This window comes from Sorex araneus, chromosome 3, assembly GCF_027595985.1.
Source record: "Sorex araneus isolate mSorAra2 chromosome 3, mSorAra2.pri, whole genome shotgun sequence".
NCBI lineage: Eukaryota > Metazoa > Chordata > Mammalia > Eulipotyphla > Soricidae > Sorex > Sorex araneus.
In genome coordinates, this window is record NC_073304.1 from 137,225,308 (window position 1) to 137,249,470 (window position 24,163).

Here is a 24,163-nt window from a genome sequence, read left to right on the forward strand (position 1 = left end):
TATACTTCTACAATTATTGGCAATGAAAAAGCAAGGGAACGGGAATTTCCAGTGAGTACTAGTCCACTGAAAGAGGGAAAGAAGGAAGCTAGTGAGGGAGGGGAAATCAGATGGGAGGGAAGATGAGAGGGAGGAAAGGAGGAAAGGAAAAAAAGAGGGAAGAGAAGCAAACGGAAGGAAGGGGGAGGGGAGAAAAGGGAGAAGGCAGGGGGAGGAGAGGCCAAGGGAGGGGACTGGAGGAAGGAAATGAATCTCCAGCATAAATATCCAAGTTCTTGTGAATAGGTTTTCAGGGTGATCAGTTTTGCACCCCTGATGTCATTTCACCATCTCAAAGAGGAAAACTGGCAACTCAGGCCCAACCTACACTTGAAAAGGGGACAAGGAGAGGGCCGTGCACAGAGAGGATGATGCAGGCAGAGGAGCAGGCCACAGGATGGCTTAAAAGCAGCTCTCACCTCAACAGGGGTGAGCTGGAGGAGAGGCACTCTCCCACGCGGACACGTTACCATTTGATTTCCACATGTATGTGGATAGATAAAACTGTTTGGTTCCTAGGGAGGCCTATACTTGTCCTCACTTTAGGTTACAGTAAAATATAAGAATGACTTTCTACAGCGCAACCCAAGGGTCACGGAGCACATTTGAGCACGGCTGTCTTCACCTTAAAGTTCCTAATAATATTTGTACAAGAGGCCCCACATTGTTATTGTGAACTGAGCCCTGTTGATTACAGCAGCCGGTCCTGACCAAGACTTATGTCATTTACGAAAGTTATTCCAGCCTTTACTTCCCCACTCCCTGACCCTTACCACTAGATTTGGCTCTAACCATAACTGCCCTATGAAGATTTAGACCCTACTGTCAACCTTCTCATCACTATACCACCCACAATAATTTATAGTTACCTTTGGGATATCTGAATAAATTTCAAATATCTTTCATTGGACAAATTCTATGGAGGCAGAGGATCTAAAATTTAAGAGCAGGAGAGGGTAGACTGGAGATGGGTGTGGCATTGGAATCACATGCATAAGAAACCATTATTATTAGCATTGTAAACCACATTGATGGCATAGAAACCACTGTATCTCATTAAAATTTTTAACATTTTTCTTTAAAATAAAACAAAATAAAGTGAAAAAAAGAGGTTTAGATTTGAGTGCTAGAATTTGTACAGGCCTATCCAATGGTCTCCCTGATTTTCTAGCTGCTCTTTTATTTTATTTATTTTATTTTATTTTATTTTTTTTATTTTATTTATTTTATTTATTTTAATTAATTTATTTATTTTTAATTTGTGAATCACCATGAGGGCACATTTACAGATTTATACACTTTTGTGCTTATGCTTCCCTCATACAAAGTTCGGGAACCCATCCCTTCACCAGTGCCCATTCTCCACCACCAGTAAACCCAGCATCCCTCCCACCCTCCCCGATCCCATCTCCCCCCTCCCCACCCTGCCACTGTGGCAGGGCATTCCCTTCTGTTCTCTCTCTCTAATTAGCTGTTGTGGTTTGCAATAAAGGTGTTGAGTGGCCACTGTGCTCAGTCTCTAGCCCTCATTCAGCCCGCAACTCCCTTCCCCCATATGGCCTTCGACTACATTATAGTTGGTGATCCCTTCTCTGAGTTGCCCTTTCCCCAGAATGTGAGGCCAGCCTCCAAGCCATGGAGTCAACCTCCTAGTACTTATTTCTACAATTCTTGGGTGTTAGTCTCCCACTCTGTTATTCTATATACCCTAGATGAGTGCAATCTTTCTATGTCTGTCTCTCTCTTTCTGACTCATTTCACTCAGCATGAAACTTTTCATGCCCATCCACTTAAATACAAAATTCGTGACCTCCTTTTTTCTGAGAGCTGCATAGTATTCCATTGTATAGATGTACCAAAGTTTCCTCAACCAGTCATCCATTCTAGGGCATTCGGGTTTTTTCCAGATTCTGGCTATTGTAAATAGTGCTGCGATGAACATACATGTGCAGATGTTGTTTCGATTATACTTTTTTGCCTCTCTGGGATATATTCCCAGCAGTGGTATTGCTGGGTCAAATGGGAGCTCAACCTCTAATTTTTTGAGAGTCGTCCATATTGTTTTCCAGAAGGGCTGAACCAGTCGGCATTCCCACCAGCAGTGTAGAAGGGTCCCTTTCTCCCCACATCCTCTCCAACAGCGGTTGCTTTTGTTCTTTTGGATGTGTGCTAGTCTCTGTGGTGTGAGGTGGTATCTCGTGGTTGTTTTGATCTGCATCTCTCTGATGATTAGTGATGTAGAGCACTTTTTCATGTGCCTTTTGGCCATTCGTATTTCTTCCTTGGTAAAGTTTCTGTTCATTTCTTTGCCCCATTTTTTGATGGGGTTGGATGTTTTCTTCTTGTAGAGTTCAACCAATGCTTTATATACCATTGATATCAACCCCTTATCTGATGGGTGTTGTGTAAATATCCTTTCCCATTCTGTGGATAGTCTTTGGATTCTGGTCACTGTATCTTTTGCGGTTCTAGCTGCTCTTTTAAAGGCCATGGAAAAACCATGCATTATCCAAAGTATGTACAGGAAAATGCAAAGCAAGAACCTATTCATTCATCTCGTCTCAGGCTCTTTATGGAGAGTTTTTTCAGTGTTCAGCAGCTCTCATGGAAACTTAAAACCCTCAAGTAGTTTAATAGGTAAGGCACTTGCCTTGCATGCAATCAACTCACGTATGATCCCTGGCACTGAAGAGGATCCCCCGAGCATGGGCAGGAGTGATCTCTGAGTCACTCCTCAGAGTGAGCCAGGAATAAGCCCTGAGCAGTTCCTGTGCCACCCCATCCCCCAAAGAACAGTGTCTTAGAGATGGATGAAACTGCTACACTACTCACTGCCTATCTCCTTTAATTTTTTTCCAAGTCACTGTCACACATATCACACATATCCTATAGTAGAATGACTTAGGTACAACTGCAACCAAGGTATGTACCTCAAGATGAGGTCTTACAATGCAATTCAATCAAGTAGGTTATAAAATTAAACTTCTTATAGATAAATGGTGGTGGTTATAATATAAATATCCATACATTCTGAGAATGATTTTCTAATAAACTTTCAATTCCTTGGCCTAGAAAATACTCATTAAAGACTTTCCAGGATCCAGTCTTTTGTATTGCAAATGGAAAGAGCTCAGAGATGTAAAAGTTGCTTTAAAAGTAGTAAACATTGATACCAAGGATATTTTAAGTTAAAATTTTGCCGCAGCCAATTTTTGTAACTGTGAAATAATCTATTCTAAGAAACTGAGTCCGTATCACATGCTAAGCTCAAGGCACTTGCAATAATATTCTAAGACCCTAGGTATAAGAACAATTGGGCGAATCAAGAGATCATATATTCAATTAAGACCCTTCCCTGAATCCTGCTCTTCCTGTCCCTCTACTTTCAGACAACAAGACTGAGACCCAGAGAGTATAAAATAGAGGTCCAGCATGGCCTCTTCTGTAAACAAGCACAAAGTCCACTTCTTTCTACTCCTCATTTACTCTTGCTTCTGCACTGAAATTCTGTCTTGCCTAGAGAAAGAATCACCAAAGTTTCAAACCATTTCTCATTTCAAAGCGTACATCATCCCATTGGTGAAATCAATATGACATGAACCACAGGTCATTTCCCTGCTACTCCATCCAGCCATTCCCATCACACATCCAATAAACCTATCATGCACCCATTCTGTATAGGATGGTATGTTAGGCTCTGCAGAAAATGCAATATGGAGAGGCTAGAGGAATAGTATAGCAGGAAGGTCTCCTGCCTACCATGAGACCAGCTCAGGTTTGATCCTGGATCCTATAAGATCACCAGATGACAGCCAGGAGTAATTCCTGAGTGCCAAGCCAAGAGTAACCCCTGAGCATTGTTGGATGTAGCCCAAAAAACAAAAAAAAAAGAAAAATACAGAGCGGCTTATAAAGTGCCTTTGGATCTTATGAGTGAATTATAAGTGAAAGAAAGAATATATCAACTACACAGGAGATGATGGTCCAATGAGAATACTTTATTGGTAACTGAAATTACATTTTTGCTAACATGTGATGGGATAGAGGAAGAGTCAGGGTGCTTCAGAAGGTCGGAAGAACAGAACTGTAGCAAGCCTAGTGTGGTGAGTGACCAGAATCCGGGAGAAGGAAAACAAGACAGGCAGAAGATGTAAGCAAAGGAAGCAGCCTTGAGTGGGAATCACCAGCCTTGCTTGGTAACTTCTTAGAAACAATAAAAGAGAGTCATGAAAATACAGTGCTAAATTTAGACTGTGGGCAGATCATCTAAGGTCAAGCCGACATTCTTGGGGAAACCTTCAAGGTCAAGCTTCCCTCTCTACGTGTCCTCTATCACAGATACTCGTGGCTCAAAGATGCATTTATTTTCTTTGGAAAAACCATCCAGGTGTCAAGCACTGGCCTAGGTACTAAAGGTTCAGGGAAAGAAGCCAAAGTCCCTGTCATCATAAACTTTCTACTCTCAGGAGGGGCAAAAGCAATAAACAACTGAGTCATGTTAAAATGCTATAAAAATAAAGCTGAGAAAGAGGTTAGAGAAAGAAAGGGACATTCAAGAGAGAGCAAGATAAAGGAAGTGAACACAAGAATGGCAACATGCCACCACACCGAAGACTAGACTAGATGATCTAGCAATGTGTGACTTGCTAGAACATAACAAGAACAGCAAGTGAGAACAAGGTGCAATAGATGGAATTAAAAAATATGTGGCTCAAGGAAGAGCAAAAACAAGACCGTTGGACATCACGGTGGAGAGAGAGAGATCCTTGTCTCTCAGAACTCCCTGGAAACAGAAAGGTTCCTGGCTACACAACTCACAGAAGGTGCTCAATCAATGACTGCTATGATGAGTGCTCTGAAGCCACTGGCATGAGGTCCAGAGGAAGACCCCAGTTACAGAGATATAAAAAAGCTGGGTGAAAAAGAGAAAAAGAGATGGTATCAGGCAAAGCAGACTGTTCTTTACCTTAAAAAAAATAACTTTCAAGGGACAGAGGTACAGTGAGCAAAATGCTTGTCTGGCACACAGCTGATGCCAGTTCAATCCCTGTCACCACATATGGTCCCTGAGTACCACCAGGAGTGATCCCTGAGTACAGAGCCAGGAGTAATCCCTAAGCACCACCAAGTATATCCCACACGCACACCCACAGAACAAATAGACAAATAACCTTTGAGGATATGTCTGTTAAGCTCTTCTCCATATTTTTTTATAGAGCTGTTCATTTTTCTGCTAACTTTTACAAGTGTGTTATATGTCTTGAATATAAATCTTATGTCAGATAAGTGGTGAACAGATATTTTCTCCCAGTCTGTGCAATGCCACTTTATTCTGTTATTTTTTGTGGTGCAGAAGTTTCTCAATATGATGTAATAACATTTGGTTATTTTTGCTTCTGTTTGCTTGGCCAATAGCACCAAGTTACTACAGATACCTCTAAAGTCAATGTCACAAAAAGTTCTGCCTGTGGTTTTCTCAAGATATGTTGTACTGTCTCCCCCCCACCTTGAACACTGAGGGAGGGTCACTGACACTCTGGTGGAAGGCGCAGTACTGGAACACTGTGTGCATAAACCTCTATCACTAACAGTATTGTAAATCATGATGCCTCAATAAAAATGAGGAAAAAAAGAAATAGCCTGTGCTGTTTCTCACACTGTCAAAATGAAAGTGATTTACTGTGGAAAACATTAAAAACACAATTAAGTACAGCACAGCCCACAAACACGCTGTGGTTGCTGCCCGTTGCCATACAGCCCATAGGTTTTATTGCCGTACACAGACTCACACAGACAGCGGCACACAGTAGTTTATTTTTAACCTTTTCCTTTTACTGTATACCTTGGACAAATCTCCCAACCACTAACTGTTACTGTGAAACACAGCTTAATATCATGAAATTCTCTCATATCGATGCACGGTAATTTATGCAACTGATAGCATACTGTTGCAAATGTGCATGGGGAGATGGGAGAGCACTCTGGTGAAAGCTTCGCTGGGTAGGCCAAGAAAAGCCTAGTTTAAAAGGAGTCAGAGAGACAGGACAGTAGGCAGGGGACTTGCCTTGCATCTGCTTAACCCAGGCTCTCTCGGCGGCTCTCCATATGCTCTCACGACACTCTCTGACGTGCTCCCTGAGTGCAGAGCCAGGGAGCAAGTACTCAGCATTGCTGGGTTTGTCCCCAAAACCAAAAAAAAAAAAAAAAAGGTTAGTTTAAAGAAAGAAAAGCCGGGCATATTCATGAGCAGAGGGAAAAACGGGAGCAGAAAAGGAAAGTTTGAAGATGTGAGAAAGACTTCAAATGCACCACAGTTTCTCTGCTGTGACAAAGTATCCTTGAAGTGAAGAGCTTTACAAGTCAGCGCTACACATTTGTTCGCCTTTGATAATGCATATCCAGACACAAAATGCTAACGTGCCACCAGGCGATGCCTGAAATACATGTGCCGGGGTGGGAGTGTGGCGGGGAACATCCTGTCTCCTTCTGGGGCTCAGCTCCTGAGCTCCCTCCCTGCCCACTGTGGCAGCCTCAGCTGCACTTCTCTCTTCTCAGTCTCTGAATTGTATTTATCTCTGACACGGTGCTCTTCATTCCCCACCTTGCTGCTTTACTCCAAGGAACAGCCACCACCAACTAATTTAGGGAGATGAAGATTTAGCTGACAAAATAGAAATGTGAACAATGATTTATACAACTGAAGTAATTGCAATGAAAAAGAAAAAAAGACAAATAGTTCCAAAAAGATTTGATGATGAAGCAAGAGCTAAACTGTGATAGAAGGTAACTATCCACTTTGGTTTATAGTACACAGACTCATACCCAGAGCGGCAGAGAGACAGTACAGCAGGTAGGGCACTTGCCCTGCACACGGCTGGCCTAGCTTTGATCCCCAGCACCACATTTGGGCCTGAGCATCCCCCTGGAGTGATTCCCGAGAGCAAAGCCATGAGTAAGCCCTCACTACAGTTGAGAGTGGCCCCAAAATGAAAAATAAGTAAGTAATTCAATAAAGTGTTAAAAAGAGAATTTTTAAAAAGTATTTAATGTGATCACATTTTTTAAAATATTATCTAGCATAATTAAATCTGATGTACAAATAATGTAATGGGCTGGAGTGATTGCACAGCGGGTAGTGCATTTGCCTTGCACAGCAGTCAAGCCGGGTTCGATTCCTCCGTCCCTCTTGAAGAGCCCAGCAAGCTCCCGAGAGTATCCTGCCTGCACAGCAGAGCCTGGCAAGCTACCCAGTAACAACAAATCTCACAATGGAGATGTTACTGGTGCCCACTCGAGCAAATCAATGAGCAATGGGATGATAGTGACAGTGACACAGTGATTTTAAATTAATATAAACCTGCCATTATATCTTGTGAGGACTGAGAATGCTTGTGATTATTTCTGAAAGTTTGACTTTAAAAAAAAAATTTTTATTAGTGAATCACTGTGAGGTACAGTTATAGACTTACAAACTTCCATGCTTACATTTCAGTCATATAATGGTCAAGTATCCATCCCTCCACCAGTTCCCATTTTTCACCACCAATGGCCCCAGAATCCCTCCCACAACTCCCACCCCATTCCTCCCCCCACCCCGCCTTTGTGGCAGGGCATTTGCTTTTGCTCTCTCTCTCTCTCCTTTTGGGTATTGTGGTTTGCAATAGAGGTACTAAGTGGCCATCATGTTCGGTCTAGAGTCTGCTTTCAGGGTGCGTCTCCCATCCTGAGCAGATCCTCCAAGCACCATTTACTTGGTGATCCCTTCTCTAACTGAACTGCCAGTATGTGAGGCCAGCTTCTAAGCTGTAGAGTAATCCTCCCAGAACTTATCTTTAATAATCTTAGGTGTTAGTCTCCCATTCTGTTACTTTATATTTCACTAATGAGTGCAATTTTTCTATGTCGGTCCCTCTCTTTCTGACTCATTTTGCTTAACATGATATGAAAGTTTGATTTTTTATAAATAAGCATTTTAATTTTTAACAAGACAAGCTCTGTATTTTAAAGTTTTTTTTTCTTAATTTACTCCAACTGTAGCACCTGTTTTCCTTCCTTTTTTTTTTTTTTACTTTCCTGTGGTTCATCTCCATTTCTTTACAACAACAATGATGATTAAACATTAATGAACCATAGGATAATGGGAATTGTTGATAATGACTAAATATCTGATGTTACTGACCTGGGACACAGCTATTCAAGATTACAGTTATGATCTGTGGTAAAAGAAAGGAATGGAAATGCCTCATTTATAGGAAATAACACACATTCAGTTCCTAACAATTAATTTTCAAACATCTTAGAAGTGGGGATATGTCTTAAGCAAATCAGATGCTTTAACTTCTCTAGCACTACCTACAAAAATTAAAAGGAGACGTATAGATAAATAACTATCTAGAGACTTCTAGCAAGGAATGATAGACAATGCTGTAAGTGAAGGGCCAAAGAGATAAAATCTGGGTTGTGATTAGGGGATGCTCTTTGAGGAAGAGATACTGAAACTGAGATTTTAGAGGCTAAGATCTTAGCCATGCAAACGCCTATCAGCAAGAATGGTTAGACACAAATGGAATACTTGAAAGAAGCAGCAACACACTCTCATAAAAAGATTTTTAAAAATTATAAAGAGTATGCAATCAAATGAATACAGCAGGTTTTGTCAAAGGGAAATCATATCATTACACAGGACTAAGAAATCTTGTTAATTATACACCATCCTTGTCTATAGCTCCATTTACTATTTCACAAAGGGAAGTTGTATCTTTAGTAAACCTTTATAATTCAGTTTTAGATTGTGTTATTATAAAACAAGTGAGGTACAAATATAGCACATCAGATCATAGAAATCTAACATAACTAAAGAAAAAGATCGCATTTGAAAGAATTCAAAGAATGTCTTTCCACCAGTTTTCAAAATAGAAAGCATACAACACAGCACATCTTTTAAAGATACTCTGAGTGGAACAATGCAGTCAGTAATTAACACTAAGCTTCATTAATGGAAAGAAGAAACCCACTTTTTTCTTCTTTTATAGCAAGTTCCCCAACACTCTGTGTCTTAATAAATTAGGGCAATCTATAGTAACCATAAAGCTAGTAAATGGTCTATAAAGAGGCGACAATTGATGTAAAAATAAGAGAAAACCAGCCTGGCAGCAAAGCAAACTTTTAAAAAAATGGTAAGACCCAAGGAAATTAACCAGTGAAGACAAACACAATAAAATACTATTAACTAACACAGGCTAACTACCAAATCACTGCAGCATAAATATTGTCAACACAATATATAAAATACCAATGCTTAAGGTCAGCAAGGAAAAGAAAGGATAAAACAACTTGTAACATACCAAAAAATGAGAGAGAAGACAAACTGAAGCTCACAGGGAACTTCCCAAGGGAATATGGTTCCTCCAGGATATACAGTAGAGATGATGACTTAACCCAAAGTTGCAAAGATAAAATATCAATTTTATCTCAAGTTATGATAAAATTCTATCCTAAAGGACCCTTTCACATGAAGTAAGAGGCAGGGGTGGAGTATATGATGAATGAGAACTCTCTTAGCTTACGTTTATTAGATGCCTATTAATTTTAGGTATTATGGAGTAGTATGGAGATACTATGGACAAAAACAATCAAATAGCTAAGAAACTGTGCTGCTTTCTGAAAACTTACAGTCCTCTACAGTGATACTAAGACCTGATACAATGACATGAGCTATTAGTGATGTCCTTTTATTTTTTGCCTAATGTGATGATACCTTTAAGTTGAATGTAGCCTGTAATTACATCCTGGAGGATAGACTTATATTTAAGTGAGGAATAATTTCCCAATTTTCAAACAGTTGCAAATGCTCATGCAGTATCTATGGAAATGGAGATAACATACAAAACACTCCTTAAAACAATTTGTGTTTTAAGAAGACATACAAAAACTCCTAAAACTGTATATACACTTTGGTCTGTTGATTGCATCCCAATTATATCCCTTCCTGGAGAAGTTCCACAGATATATCCAAGAGGTTTAGCTACAAATACCTTTACCCAAATTACATGTATAAGTTCACAAAATGTGTGGCTGAGAGCTGCCTCCCATGCTCCCCAGGCCTCCCCAGCAGAGAGACAGAGAGACGGGGAACCACAGCCTGATGGTGAAAACGGCCTGTTTAATGCAGAGCTGCTAGCATACTTACAGAACATCTGAGGGGGGTTGAGGTATAGGACATAAGTGTGATTGATCATTTACAGATATAAAACATTTGATGGAGGAAATTCTCCTGGGGAGATTAACTCAAGGAGACACTCTTTCTCCCAGGAACATCTACATTGCTTTTGTCTTTCCTTCTAGCTGTATATGTTAAACAATTAAGATTATTTCTTATCAATACTTGATAAGAAGTGTTTATCCAGTTGCTTGGATAAACACAGTAAGGGACAAAGATCCCAACACTTAGTTTTCTGGGCTCTGAGAGTAAGCAAGGCTTTTACCATAAATTCCAGACTATGTCTCCTCTGGCCAGTTCAGCGTGTCCCTCCCCATGGGGGTCCTGTCTTTTATGTCATAACAGCTTGAATCAAGACCATGCATTTACACTTTCTAGACTGTCCCATTTCAATGCCAGGGTAGCTTTACCGCTTACCCAGGGTCCATCCCAATCCCATGGCAGGACCTCCCTTTTGGGGTGTTAGGAACCACAGCAACTGAAGCCTGAGTAAAGTAATCGCAGATATATTTATATCTACAAAGGATATATATAAAAGGAGTAGATTTATTTCAGAATCAATCAACCCCAAATATTAGGAGCATAGCATTAATAATTTTTTTGTGTTTAACCAAAGAACATTGCTCTGTAGTAAAATATAAAAAGGTTATAGGGGAAATAGAAAAGCAAGTGCAAATACACAGCACTTCAAATACAAAGCACGATAAATACAAAGTCCAGAATTACCAAAAAGTTTGGCTTATAGGTAATCAAGACTGACTTGGGAAACTGAGACATTGAAAGGTGAAACACAAAGGAAAGATTAAAGATAAATTTTAACTAAATTAGGGATGCTAGCAAGAGCATGATAAGCTTCTCAGGGAGGAGGAAAAGGGGTAACTCACCGAGGAAGCCTTAAACACTTTGGGTTAAAATCCAACAACATGTAATAGCTCCTAAAGCAGTCTGCAGAACACCTACTAACAGGACATAAGTTAAGTAACGGTAGAGCATATGGATATGAAAATTAAATAGAAAATTATGAGTGAAAGGAAAAGACAACAAAGTATTCACTACTCATACAAGTTCATTGGTTATGAATATGAATTTGTGTGTGTGTGTGTGTATGTGTGTGTGTATGTGTAGAGAGAGAGAGAAGACAAAAAAACTAGATGGAACAGAGGTACAGATCAGGAAACACAGCAACAAGCTATTTCTGCAGCAATGTCTTACTTTTTGCTTGCCATTTTTAAGTTTCCCAATAAACACGGTTAAAACAAAAAACAACCTACACTTCAAATAATAACTATTTTCATTCCTGGTCACCAATGACTGTGATCCACCTTTAGAGTAAGGGGCTTTTCCTGGAACCTTCTGAGCTCTCTGCTCGCTGAGGCAGCCAGGCCCCACCTCAGCCTCGCCCTCCACTAAGCTCCTTGATGATTTACCAAAGAACAGGTCAGATTTCTGCTTCATGATGGTTTTGAGTCCAGCTGGATTGAAAACCCAGGTATTTCTACTCTTCTTTATTTACTCACCCATGTTTCCCTAAATGGGTTCCCCATTGGTTAGGGCTTGAAGGAGGCTAAGAAGCGAGTGGCACTTCTTTTATTTTCAAGACTGAAATGAACTTGGAATGTATCTGATTTTGCTTAAAGCACTTGCTCTAAGCTGTGAAAGTGTGTGCATCCTGCCAAATGAGCTGCCTGTTTGTAGTCTCCGAGAAAGGCAGACGATGCCCAGGCTGAGTTTCTTCTTAAAGACACTGTGCCGAGACACATGTTTCCTCCACAGGGAAATTATTTCCTGGCAAAGACAGTAGCTGGGCACTTATCCAAAATGGAGCTAATTCCCAAAGGAAGTCTGTAGGCTTCCATGCCTCATCCAAACATTCTCTGGCACCAAAGTGCCACGTGTGTATATGTATAAATCTTAGTTTCCAGGGAACTGGAGATGTGGGCCAGTAATCAGTTCCAAACTGTGTTAAAAAACAGTATAACCCAACTTTATGTGCCCATTCAGACTGATAAAATGTTCTCGGGTAGGATTTTGGGTTTAAAAAAAAAATGAGACCAAATCCGAGGTCAAAAAGGTAGCACAAGGGCCAGGTATAAGCCATCAGGCATGGTTTTGGTGGGTCCTGACACTGATGGGGTGGCATGTGAGTGCCCTGAGCAGCACAGCATCACTGGATCCCAGCAGCAGTCTGGGCCAAGTAGCCAAGGACTGCTGGAAGTGGTCCCCAAATCCTGAGCATATCACGTGGGAGCACTTGCCACCCCCTGAATCTCTCAAATTTGAAAGTCAAATTTTATTTGCATTCAAAGCACAGGTTTGGGGCTGGAGTGATAGCACAGCGGGTAGGGCATTTGCCTTGCACGCAGCCAACCAAAGTTTGATTCCCAGCATCCCATTTGGTCCCCTGAGCACTGCCAGGAGTGATTTCTGAGTGCAAAGACAGGAGTGATGCCTGAGCATCTCTGGGTGTGACCCAAAAAGCAAAATAAATAAATAAATAAATAAAAATCAAAGCACAGGTTTTATTATATATGAGCTATTTGGAGAATTACCAGGTTGCCAGGTGAGAAAAGGCAGAAAAAGGGTTGCTTTGAAGATAAGGTGCATCTTAAAAAATAAAATCACTGTATCACTGTCATCTCATTGTTCATCCATTTGCTCGAGCAGGCACCAGTAACGTCTCCATTGTGAGACTTGTTGTTACTGTTTTGGGAATATCAAATACACCACGGGGAGCTTGCCAGGCTCTGCCGGCAAAAGATAAAATAATTTAATAAAATAATTTGAAGCTAGACTATGACAGGCAGGGCACTTGCCTTGCATGCAGCCAACCTGGGTCTCATCTCTGACAACCCATATGGTCACCCAAGCCTACAGGGAACGATCCCTGAGCAGGAACGTACTTGAGCACTGCCTTGCGTGAGCCCCAAGCAAAATAAACAAAAAAATCAAAACACAGATAAAAAAGTTAAAAGAATTTACAAATAGTAGCATGTCATCCTCCAGTTCCATCAATGTTGCTGCAAACTGCATAACTTTGTCTTTCTTAGAGCTGCATAGTATTCTACTCTGTATATATATTCACACACACCAAACTTCCTGATCCAATCATTCCTAGATGGTCATTTAAGATGTTTCCACATCTTTGCTATTGTAAAAAGTGTAGTGATGTGGGGCTGAAGCAATAGCACAGCAGGTGGGGCATTTGCTTTGCATGCAGCCAACCCGGGTTCAATTCCCAGCATCCCATATGGTCCCCTGAGCACCACCAGGAGTAATTCCTGAATGCATGAGCCAGGCTGACCCCTGTGCATAGCCAGATGTGACACAAAAAGAATAAAAAAGTGTGGTGATGAACATAGGTACGCATATAGCCTTTCAAATTAACGTTTTAGTATTTGGAGGTATAGATAACAAGAAGTGTTATTGCTGGGTAGTACAGCAGACGTATTCCTATTTTTTAAATAGATTCCCATATTATTTTCCATAAGGGATGTGGTATTTGCATGAGAAACCATTATGAATAGCTCCATAAAGCACAAAATCTCCATGAAACTTTCTAAAAATAAAAAAAAAATACTAATGATAAAATTAGATGATGTAATGAACCCAAAGATAGATCCAGGAGTGTAGGATTACACAGCTTCAGGTAGTTTAGGTTTATTGGGTTACTCCCATCACAGTGCTCCCATTCCTCTGTGTTTATTTGTAGCTTCTTTCTTAGTGTTCTGTTGACTTGTAAATAATGTTTTTCTCTTCTCCTTGAGTCCTTTGCATAGTTTATTCAGAGCAAGTCCTTTTTGTATGGACAAAGAAAGACATTTAATTGGCCTTGAATATTATTAATTCCCGGGCATCTGCTTTCTTGACTGTAGCCTTGGTTGCCCTCAGTTCCTAGTCCTCTAAAAGGCAGGGTCCCAACAGGGGACGAGACAGACCCAGGGCAAGTGGTAAGTTATGTGCTACCCTGGCATCGAGATGGGCCTGGCCAAAGTGCCTCATTCTTAACTATAAGTTAAGAGTCTGATCATGGACAAGTGCTGTCACGCATCTTAAAGTAATGACGAGACTAGGACCCTGCTAGGGATAGGAAAGACTAATCTGGCCTGGGCACTGTAGTCTGAGATTGAGATGACCCCAGGAGAGCAATTCTAAAAGTTTAATGGTCTCTTGCTATGCCCATACAAAATTCACATGTTTGTTGGACAAGGAGAAGAGAAACACAACCATGGGATTTCATAATTGATGGGTCCTGCTGAAAGAGTATCTGTCCTAGAGAATAGGTGTTCTGCTATTGTTATTGAACCTTTTAAGCTTGAATTGTTACATTGTAGATTCCAGGCTCTGGCCCAGCCTAGTCTTTGGGATGTAGATTTCAGGTGCTGCCTAGTTTGTAATTGACAATGTAGATTTCATGTGGCAGCCCAGCCCAGTCTTTGGTATGTAAATGAAAGTGCTTTTCAGCCCAAGAATGGCTTCGGTTTTGGTTTTATATCTTCTTTCTGGAGGCCTAGATTACTGGACTGCAGATACAAGAGAATAATGTTGCCTCAATGTTCTTCCTGTAAGATCTTTTGGTGCCTTTGGTAACTGTCAGTGTATTGCACCATAAGCAAAAAGGGGTTCCGAGAGAGAGAGAGACATGGGGAAGGAGAGACTAGGGAAGGGGCAGAGTAGATCCGGAGAGAGGCTGGAGCTGGGAGTGCGGGAGATTGAAGGTCAAAGATTGAATAAAAAAAGAACAAATCAGCAACCAGCTGAGTCCTCATGCTGGCTAAACTCTCAGCTCAAGGACTCCCTGTTAAGTACTCACTGTGTACTAACCTCAAGATTCAGAGAAAAGTGAGGGCTGCTCACTGCCCTCGGGAAGCTGACTCATGGAAAGCTTCCTGAAGAAGCCTTACACACCTCGGAGAAGCAGAGGGAAGAACAGGATGATTTCAGGAACAGACCTGGCTAGGAGAGAGGTGTGAGAGGCTGGCTCTGCCTCTATCCACTTGACCCAAAGTACAAGTTCAAGGTGGAGAGTAACTTGCCAGTGTTGCTGGACAAATCCAGGAATGCCTGCTCTGGAACTTGAAGGCTGCTCCCGAGACACTGAGGAAGCAGGCAGGATCCTTAGCAAGGGGTTTGGAGAAAGAAGGAGCACAAAGAGGAAAAGAGTGTGATGAATTCCACCCCCAGACTCGAGGTGCACAGGACTCCAGGAAAAGGCCAGCAATCTTCCCCAGGACACAGCAGAGAGGCAACAACCTAGAAGATTCTGGAACACTTTGCCTCAATATGGTCCTCAGAACAGACCATATTGGTTATTTAAAATGAAGTGAAAGCAGAATCTCTCGTGCATGTTCTTCCACACTGAGAGCAGAAAAACTCTCAAAGTGCAAGTGCCACGGACTCGCTCAGAGTGAGAGTGAATACAGAGCCCGTCAGAGAGAAACCTGTGGGACTGCCTGGTGGCGGGGCGAGGAGGGGGCAGAGAGGATTCCAAGGCAGAGCCAGCAGTGATTTCTATTAAATAGGAGGAAAGTAAGCTAGTGCATGGGAACCTGGGACCAGAAGGAAAAGGAGCTGTGGAAATTCAGAAAGGGCCCCAGCATCATTACAAAACAGTGGTTATCAGAGGGGCAGGAAAGCACCTTGCACACAGAACTCCGGTTCAATCTCCAGTACCACATGTGACCCCTGAGCCCACCAAGAGTGATCCCTGAGCACAGAGCTAGGAATAAATCCTGAGGACCACTGGGTGCAACCTCAAAGCAAAAGCAAAGAAATATGGCTATAAGAGATTCATAAGGAAAAAACAAAAAGGGAAGGCTGTGCATGGGGTGGAGGATGAGGTGAGGAGTAACTAGTTAAGAAGATTCACAGCCTGTGTCTAAGCGTGGGAAAGAATTAGAAGCAGAAAGAGAAAGCTCTGAAAAAGTCTCTGAGCAGGTAAACTGCTGGAGTCTCGTAAACACATGGCAGACTCGGGGTAAGCGATACTGAGCTTGGCGCTACTCCCGGGCTCGCCTACCATCTGATTACAGGGTTCTGGCACAGGAGTGATTTGTGGCTGACAGACAACAGCAAGATGCGGTAGGGAAAAGGGGGGGGGGGTGGTAGCTCTGGGCTAAACTTATGTCTTTCCCTAAAGACCCCCTAAATCATCTAAATTTTCTCTGAGACAATGCTACAAAGACCCCAGTTTCCGAAAGACTTTGCACATCTTCCCGCACACTCAGTCACGCTGCAGGTTGTCTGTCTCACCCAGTCTGGAAGCCAACACAGGACGGGCCCTCAACCAGAAGCTGAGTGAGGAGAGGAAAAGTGATGCAAAGTGTCAGCATCAATTCTCTTCAACAGAGGATGCTGCTTCACCCTTTGCTTTTGACAGGTGACACTGACCCCAAGCTTTTCCCATGGGTCATCCAAGGACTTCCAGAGCACAGTCCTCCACTAAGAAAACTCAAGACCGGCAGCCTCACTATCCAGGTTTGTACCATCATACTCCCTGTCTTCTGACAGATGGATTTTCCAATTCCCATATTCATGTTCTGGCTGGGAAACACGCAACACCCAAGGATGGTATTTAGTTTCTTGGAAATGAAACTCCATACCTTTGTTTCTTTACTTCCCACATCCCTAATAATTGGGCTAGAGCGATAACGCAGCGGGTAGGGCGTTCGCCTTGCACGAGGCCAACCTGGGTTCGATTCTTCTGCCCCTCTTGGAGAGCTCGGCAAACTAGCGAGAGTATCCCGCCTGCACAGCAGAGCCTGACAAGCTACCCGACCCGTGGCGTATTCGATATGCCAAAAACAGTAACAACAAGTCTCACAATGGAGACGTTACTGGTGCCCGCTCAAGGAAATGGATGAGCAATGGGAAGACAGTGACAGTGATCCCTAATAATCATCCAGGACTCAGGTCTTCCCGTGCAAACACCCCTGGGGCTCAGCTCTTCTCTGAGCTTCCTTTGACTGCTGCTCCCGGGCAAGCTCCCTCCCCCACTGCCCGCGCTGCCTGGCTGCCACTCTGTTCTGCAGATGCAAGTGCTCACACTCTCCCCGCAGCTGCATCATTAGGTACACGTAAATGGGCAAGGCTAGTGAGAGATCGTGCATTCATCAGGATGCTGAGCCATGTTAGGTTTGCGTTTATCATTTACTGACTAGCCTTACTAGAAAATAATTTGGGGATGTGCTTTCTAGATTTCTGATCACTATTTCTGGATTGGATCTTTGTGTGAAAATGGGTACAAAGTTTCAGTTCCATCAAATGGCAGAAGCTCTGGGGGCTGCGATGAACATTGTGGAGCTGTGCACTTCGAAATGGCTCAGGTGATGGCATGGATGTTCTGTGTATTTTATCACAATAAAAAATGAGTGACTAAATGTCTATGGGTATGCAGAAATAATTCTCTGGCATGTTTGGGAACATATATTTTAATAATACCATAAATTCTGAGCATGCAAACCAGCATTTCCAAAAATGTTACACACACAATAGGTATCACACACACACACGCACACGCACACACACACACACACACAATGAGCCCGAGGACCTGAAGCTGTATTCTCTCTCCCACTTCTAATTCATCCTGCCCAAATCCAAAAGTGCATCTCCCCGTAAGAGCAGGCCACAAATATCTATGCTTAAACTGAGGAAAGCTCTGACTTTCTCTGGTGCTCCTCAAGCCATCCCTTCTTGCACTTTGTTCTCATGAAGTCTCCTCCCCCACAGTGCCCTGTCTCCAGGGGCCTCTCCTGGCAGGCATGTCCAGGGCTGCCATGGAATTCAGGTCCCCTGTGCATCTTAGCGCTCAGAGCAGAGAGGAGTGTTCTGAACTTCCAAAGAGGTTGTGTGCCCTGAGCTAGAGCGAGTGTTCTCTCCTCTTTGCTGTCCAAACTCAGGCGTTCTTGCAGACATCTAGCTTCTTCATTCCTTCAGGTTCCGAGAGGGAAGCACTCGCCCAGACGCTCTGAAATCCTTCACTTCTGACTCCCCAGGACTCATTATTCCCTCCGTAACTCCCTGCCGTGACATGGGCCGGGGCTGTCTCACTGGAAGCTGAATGAGCCGGACAGGACAGAAATCAGAGGAGACGTAAGCTTTGAGGATCTGTGGGTTCCTGTTTAGATTTATGACACAGACTCCATGATGTTGGTGAGGGGTAATTTCCTTGTCAAAAATAATTCTTATAGGAAACCTCTGTTCTCCCAAGTTACCCAACACATTTCAAAGCGTGGACACAGGAAGCAAATACTTCCTAAGCACTTCAAGTCTAACCCTCCCCTTCCTATTGGACGCCCCCGCCCCCCGGGGTGAGTCACTTATTCTCCACTCTTTCCCTGAGTCATGCATCACCCAGCCTTCACTCCGAATGGGTTCATGTGTGATTTTCATTAGCAGAGAAAACTCTGCACCTGCCATGCATGGACGGCCACATCAGAAGACCATCCAGGCATGTAGGCTGCTCTGTTGACGTCTGTTGGCCCAACTTATCCAACTTGAGAAACTAACATGCTCTTGCATCTCAAGGCTCATATCCTGGATTTAGTAACAGGTATTTAGGTAAGGGCCCAAGTTGTAAATCTCAATATATACTTCAATGTTCTTCAAGATGATCACATGGTGCTTCACTTAGACTCAGAGTATTTACACAGGTACCAATTTTAATTCTGCTTCATTTTCCTGAGTTACCAGAGTGGGCAACTTCACAAGCTGCTTCAACTAAATTCAAGTAGGCAATTTTTCTCTGATTATATTTTACTTCATGGGCATTTATGCGCTACAGCAGGTGACAAATTGAGGGGAACCAGAAATCAGGGGAAAAAAAGGTATGATGAAGTATAACAGTATTATAAATAATCTGAATTTTCACAATTGGGTATCGCTGGGCAAGCACAAACAGAATGTTTCTGTTACCTGTGGAGAAGTAAGTGGGATATACAACATAGGATCTGAGGTACCCAGAACTGTCTGCTCGACTCATCATAATCAGGTCTAAAACAGAGTCTTCCTCATTGGAATGAGGAAGATCTCATCCGGATGCCTTGGTCTCATTCTTCCTTTTAAGCCCAACTCCCTTCCCAGATTTTTTTCCTGATGACCTGCAGCATGGCCTTGAGACCATTCCAATCACTACAGTGACCCTTGCCACAAAAACATATTCCACCGTATAACACGCGGTCCTTTGCTATAAGAAAAATTAGTGAAAAGCCCTTCCCAAAGGATCCTAGTGTCTTATCAAAATTCCTTCCTTATTGTTTGTCTTGCGGCTATATGCAGGAGGGGATACTCCCAGCTCAGTGCTCAGTGGTTGTTTCTGATAGTGCTCAGGGAACCAGAAGGTGCCAGGAATCAAATGTGGGGCTACCACTGGCAAAGCATGTGCTCTAGCCCTTTGAACCAACTCCCCCACACCTAAAATTTTATTCTTGGTCTATTTGCAATTACGTTTGTGTTTGAACTTGTTATGTGAATGACTTTAAAATCCCCAAAAAGTTTAGGAAGACAAAGTCTCGGGTGACAGAAAATGTCTTGTCATCTGCACATGCACAGATGAACTTCTATTCACCAGCAGTCCTGTCTCCCAGCTCAGGAAAGGAGGTACTAGCTGTCCAACCACTTGAACCTGACCCTGGGAATCACCCCCGAGTCCACAATGCGCCATCTCTCTGCTTACCTCTTAGACCAAAGCTACTGTTGTTGTTCATATGGACAAGAAAACTTGCTAAATAGTCTATTCTGCACTCCTCAGCAGAGACATGACAAATACCCTGAGATTTGTAACAAGAACATCTTCAGGTTCTTCTCCTACGTTAGCCCTCCACTGTCTCTCAGCACTCTGAGAAAGCACCAAACTCCTTCCGCTGACCAGCAAGGCCCTGTTTATTCTCACCTTCTCACTTACTGTATTCCATCTACCTGGCTCTCATTCTACTCCCCATGATGCCACTGCACCAGCTTTCCCCTCTGCTTAGAAATCTCTCTCCTGGCAAAAAGATATAGTAGAAATGACATCTGCATTTCTATGTTCATTGCAGCACTGTTTACAATAGCCACAATCTGGAAAAAACCAGAGTGCCCAAAAACAGATGACTGGTTAAAGAAACTCTGGTACATCTACACAATGGAATACTATGCAGCTGTCAGAAAACATGAAGTTTGCATACAAATGGATCAACATGGAAAGTATCATGTTGAGTAAAATGAGTCTGAAAGAAAGAGACATAGAAAGATTGCACTCATATGTGGAATATAAAGTAGCTGAGAGGTACAAGCTTACAATGATGCAATTTCTGGCTGATATTTCTCTGGACTTAGTTACTAAATACAGAAATCCAAAACTGTGTGGCTGCTAGTGTGGCCACTCGACCTCGTATCTCTTCATTCTTAGCAATGGAAAACAAATTATCAAATGCTTCCTTTTCAGCAGGTCCAACTTTGGGGGGAGAAACTCCAGACAATAATAGTGAGTTTTTTGCTGAAATATTGAATGTAATCAAAGTAAAGTGAAAGTAAAGTGAAATTTATCAGTTACATAGGTGGCGTGGGGGGCTGGGGATGTGGGGGGGTGGTGGGAGGTTACTGTGTTTCTTGGTGGTGGAATATGTGCACTGGTGAAGAGATGGATGTTAGAGCATTGTATAACTGAGACTTAAACCTGAAAGCTTTGTAACTTTCCACATGGTGATTCAATAAAAGAATAAATTTAATAAAAAAATATGTAAGATTAAAAAAAAACAAGAAATCTCTCTCCTCCTCCTCTACCTGCAGCGGAGTCACTGTCCCATCACCATCCTACACACTGAATGTCTCCTCCACAAGAAGCCTTCCTTGATCACACAATCAAGGCACAGGAATTTTAATTTTATCTTACTTTCACGTTCTGCCTTTACTTGTAAAACTACCTGTGACTGTCTCTCTCCCCTGAATGGGGTGTGTTGCTGCAGCCTGCACTGTGCCCCATCCAAGAACAAAGTTTATTTTGCAGGAAGCACTCGGAAAGGGCTTTCTGATAGCTGAGTGTCCACTCCAGAGAAGAACGACAAAAAGCTGGGTAACAGAAATGAAGCGAGGGGCTATGCTATGAATCACTCCTGGCAATGCTTAGGGGGCTAACTGGTGCTGAGGATAGAACCTAGGTCAGCTGCACACAAGGCAGGCGCCTTACCCACTGTGCTATCACTCTGGCCCAAGGGTTATTTATTTTTGAATGAAGGATGTGCTCACTTTGGGAGCACAGATATTTTTGACTAAGGGCAAAAAACTGGGAACACTTTCCCCACAGATATCCTACATACTCTATCCTGGAGGATAATGAGCAGCATCTCTAAACATGTACCCGGTTCTGGAGCCAGCAAAAAAAAAGCCCCAAAGGCCTGGCTAGTTCAGGAAGGGGAAGCAACGGCACTGGAACAAAGGGATCCCACAGAGAGACGAGAGCATGGCATGGGGAGCAGGGTGACAGGCCAAGGCCCTGGGACTGTATTTATTAGATCATGAAAGTCACCGAGACAGTGAGAAAGATAAAAATGAGCACACTCTGACCTGTTTGCTGTGAACACCAAGAACAACTATTTTAACTTAAAAGTGAGCAAACAACAAAAAATGGTATCAGCCTGAAGAGAACTACATATTTTCCTAAGATTTAGATGATGGGGGAAAAAAGACTCAAATCCTAGCTTTAAAGGCAAGGAAATGAGGGCCATGGCTGATGGCCTTGGGTCTCGGACAAAAGGCTCCTACCGCACATGGTTTTCAAAGGAGATGACCAGACAAATAATATTTCCAAATGGTTTCAAAGTGGAGGGTGCATCAGTGCAGATAAGGAAACTGGTTAGAAACTGGGTCCTGAGCTCAGAGATGAAGCAAAATAAGCACCCCAGAACCGTACTGAATAGATGGAATCTCACTATTAAAACCGAAGTAAATCTCAATGATCTGCACATTAAATGTAAAATTATGAGTACATAAATATTTAGATCTCAATAATAATTTTTAAAAAGTGTCTAAAACTACTGTAAGGAATTAAACACCTACAACAAAACGTGACTTTTGAAATACTAGACATCGAGAGATCTTTTGAAAGAGTGCTCACATTTTAGACACATTTTAGAGGTCATATTACTATGAATTATTCTAATTTTTTTTTTTTTTTTTTTTGCTTTTTGGCCTACACTGATGATGCTCACAGCTTACTCCTGGCTCTGCATTCAGGAATTACTCCTAGCAGGGCTTGAAGGGTCATATGTGGTTCTGGGGATCAAACATGGGTCAGTCACATGCAAGATAAGCGCCCTATACTTTGTTCTATCTTTCCAGCCCCCTGCAAAACAAATTTATTTAATAAGCACAACACTACTCAATAACTCTTTAAAAGTATAGAAAGGCTGCATGGTATGGAGCAGAGGTTCCAAACTTATTCATCTACTACCACCTTGTCAGGGAAAAAAAAAAATCACTCTGCATCCCCCTGGAAATCTACTATCCAAAGAAAAAAATCATAATTATTATGTCATCAGTTAAATTCTCATCCACATTGACTGCTTGTAGATTTTTGAGAGTAAAAATCTACTTTTCTAGAGGAATAAAGTGCTCCCCAATTGCACCTGATGCAACTAGCCCCATTCCCCTATCTCTGCAATGCCCATCAGGGAGCAGCAAACCCACTTTGGGAAACAGTGGTACAGACAAAGGCTGACACAAAGGAATGACCTGCTTGCATGAACTTTCATAAGTTCTGGAATGAGGATGACTTCGGAAACAGACAGACATAGTGTTACAAGAAATGACTTTGTACTGCAGTGTATTATTTTGGACCACACCAAGCAGTGCTCAGGACCTATTCCTGGCTCTGTACTCAGGGTGCACTCCTGGCAGTACTCAGGGGACCTACGTGGTTCCAGGAGTCAGACTTGAGTCATAACAAGTGCCTCACCCACTATTTCTTCAGCCCTGGGTTTTTTTTGCCACTCTAGTATGAAGTATCAGATCTGGGTTCTAGCTAGGTCACCTATAAACTGAAGAATCTAGGAGCCAGAGTGACAGTGCAATGGGAAGGGCAATTTGCCCGGCACATGGCTGACCTGGGTTCAATCCCGGCACCCTGCATGGTTCCTAAGCCCACCAAAAGCAGGTATCTCTGGGCACAGAATCACAAGTAAACCCCGAGCACTGCCAGGTATAGCCCCAAATCAGAAAAACCAAACAAAATGTGCAACCATCATAAAAGTTTTAAAACTCCTCTGATATTGAAGAAATCCTTTGTAGGAACCTGAGCACTGATTTAGGATGAAGAAGACAATGCCACGGAGCACTTAGGTCAAAGACTCTGAGCTTCAGAGGGTCCTGCACCAAGAAAGCCAGCTTGGGGTTGAACTAGCACCCCCAGCTGGAGAAAGACCAAGGGCAATGAGGTCTGCGCACAGGCAGAGAACGAGAGAGCTGAGCTCATGTCACTGCTCGAACCATGAAACATGAATGAGCAACCAACCACATACAGAAGCTCTCTGTGCAACGGATATACAGCCACTTGCTATAACAATGAAAAGAGGTCACAGGTGCAAGGTACTCAGCATAGCTCCTGGCATAGAATAATTATTAAATACATGTAAAATTAAAAAGATGTTGCTTATTTGTTATACTTTACTCAGTTATGATGTATATATTCAATATTTTATACATGCTTCTCCTTGGAGGAAAAATAAGATTGTGAAATTGAACAGAAATGAAAAGAATCCCCAAATCTTTTCAATCAGTTTTGGGCCTTTGAACATTTCAGTTTTTACCTGATTAAAGCACACAGACCCTGAGCCATTCATATGACTCAAGGTCACCCAGCCACAGAGCTCAGTAAAAACACCATTGTTTGTGCACCCCCCCCAATCCCCTTGTACTTGGAAGCAGTGAGGA

General features: G+C 42.4%; 1 protein-coding gene across 2 annotated transcripts in view; it reads right to left on the reverse strand.

The window, feature by feature from the left end:
* KIF16B (kinesin family member 16B) overlaps positions 1-24,163 on the reverse strand; it is a 324,792-nt gene that overhangs the window by 118,647 nt on the left and 181,982 nt on the right. The window lies entirely within an intron of this gene.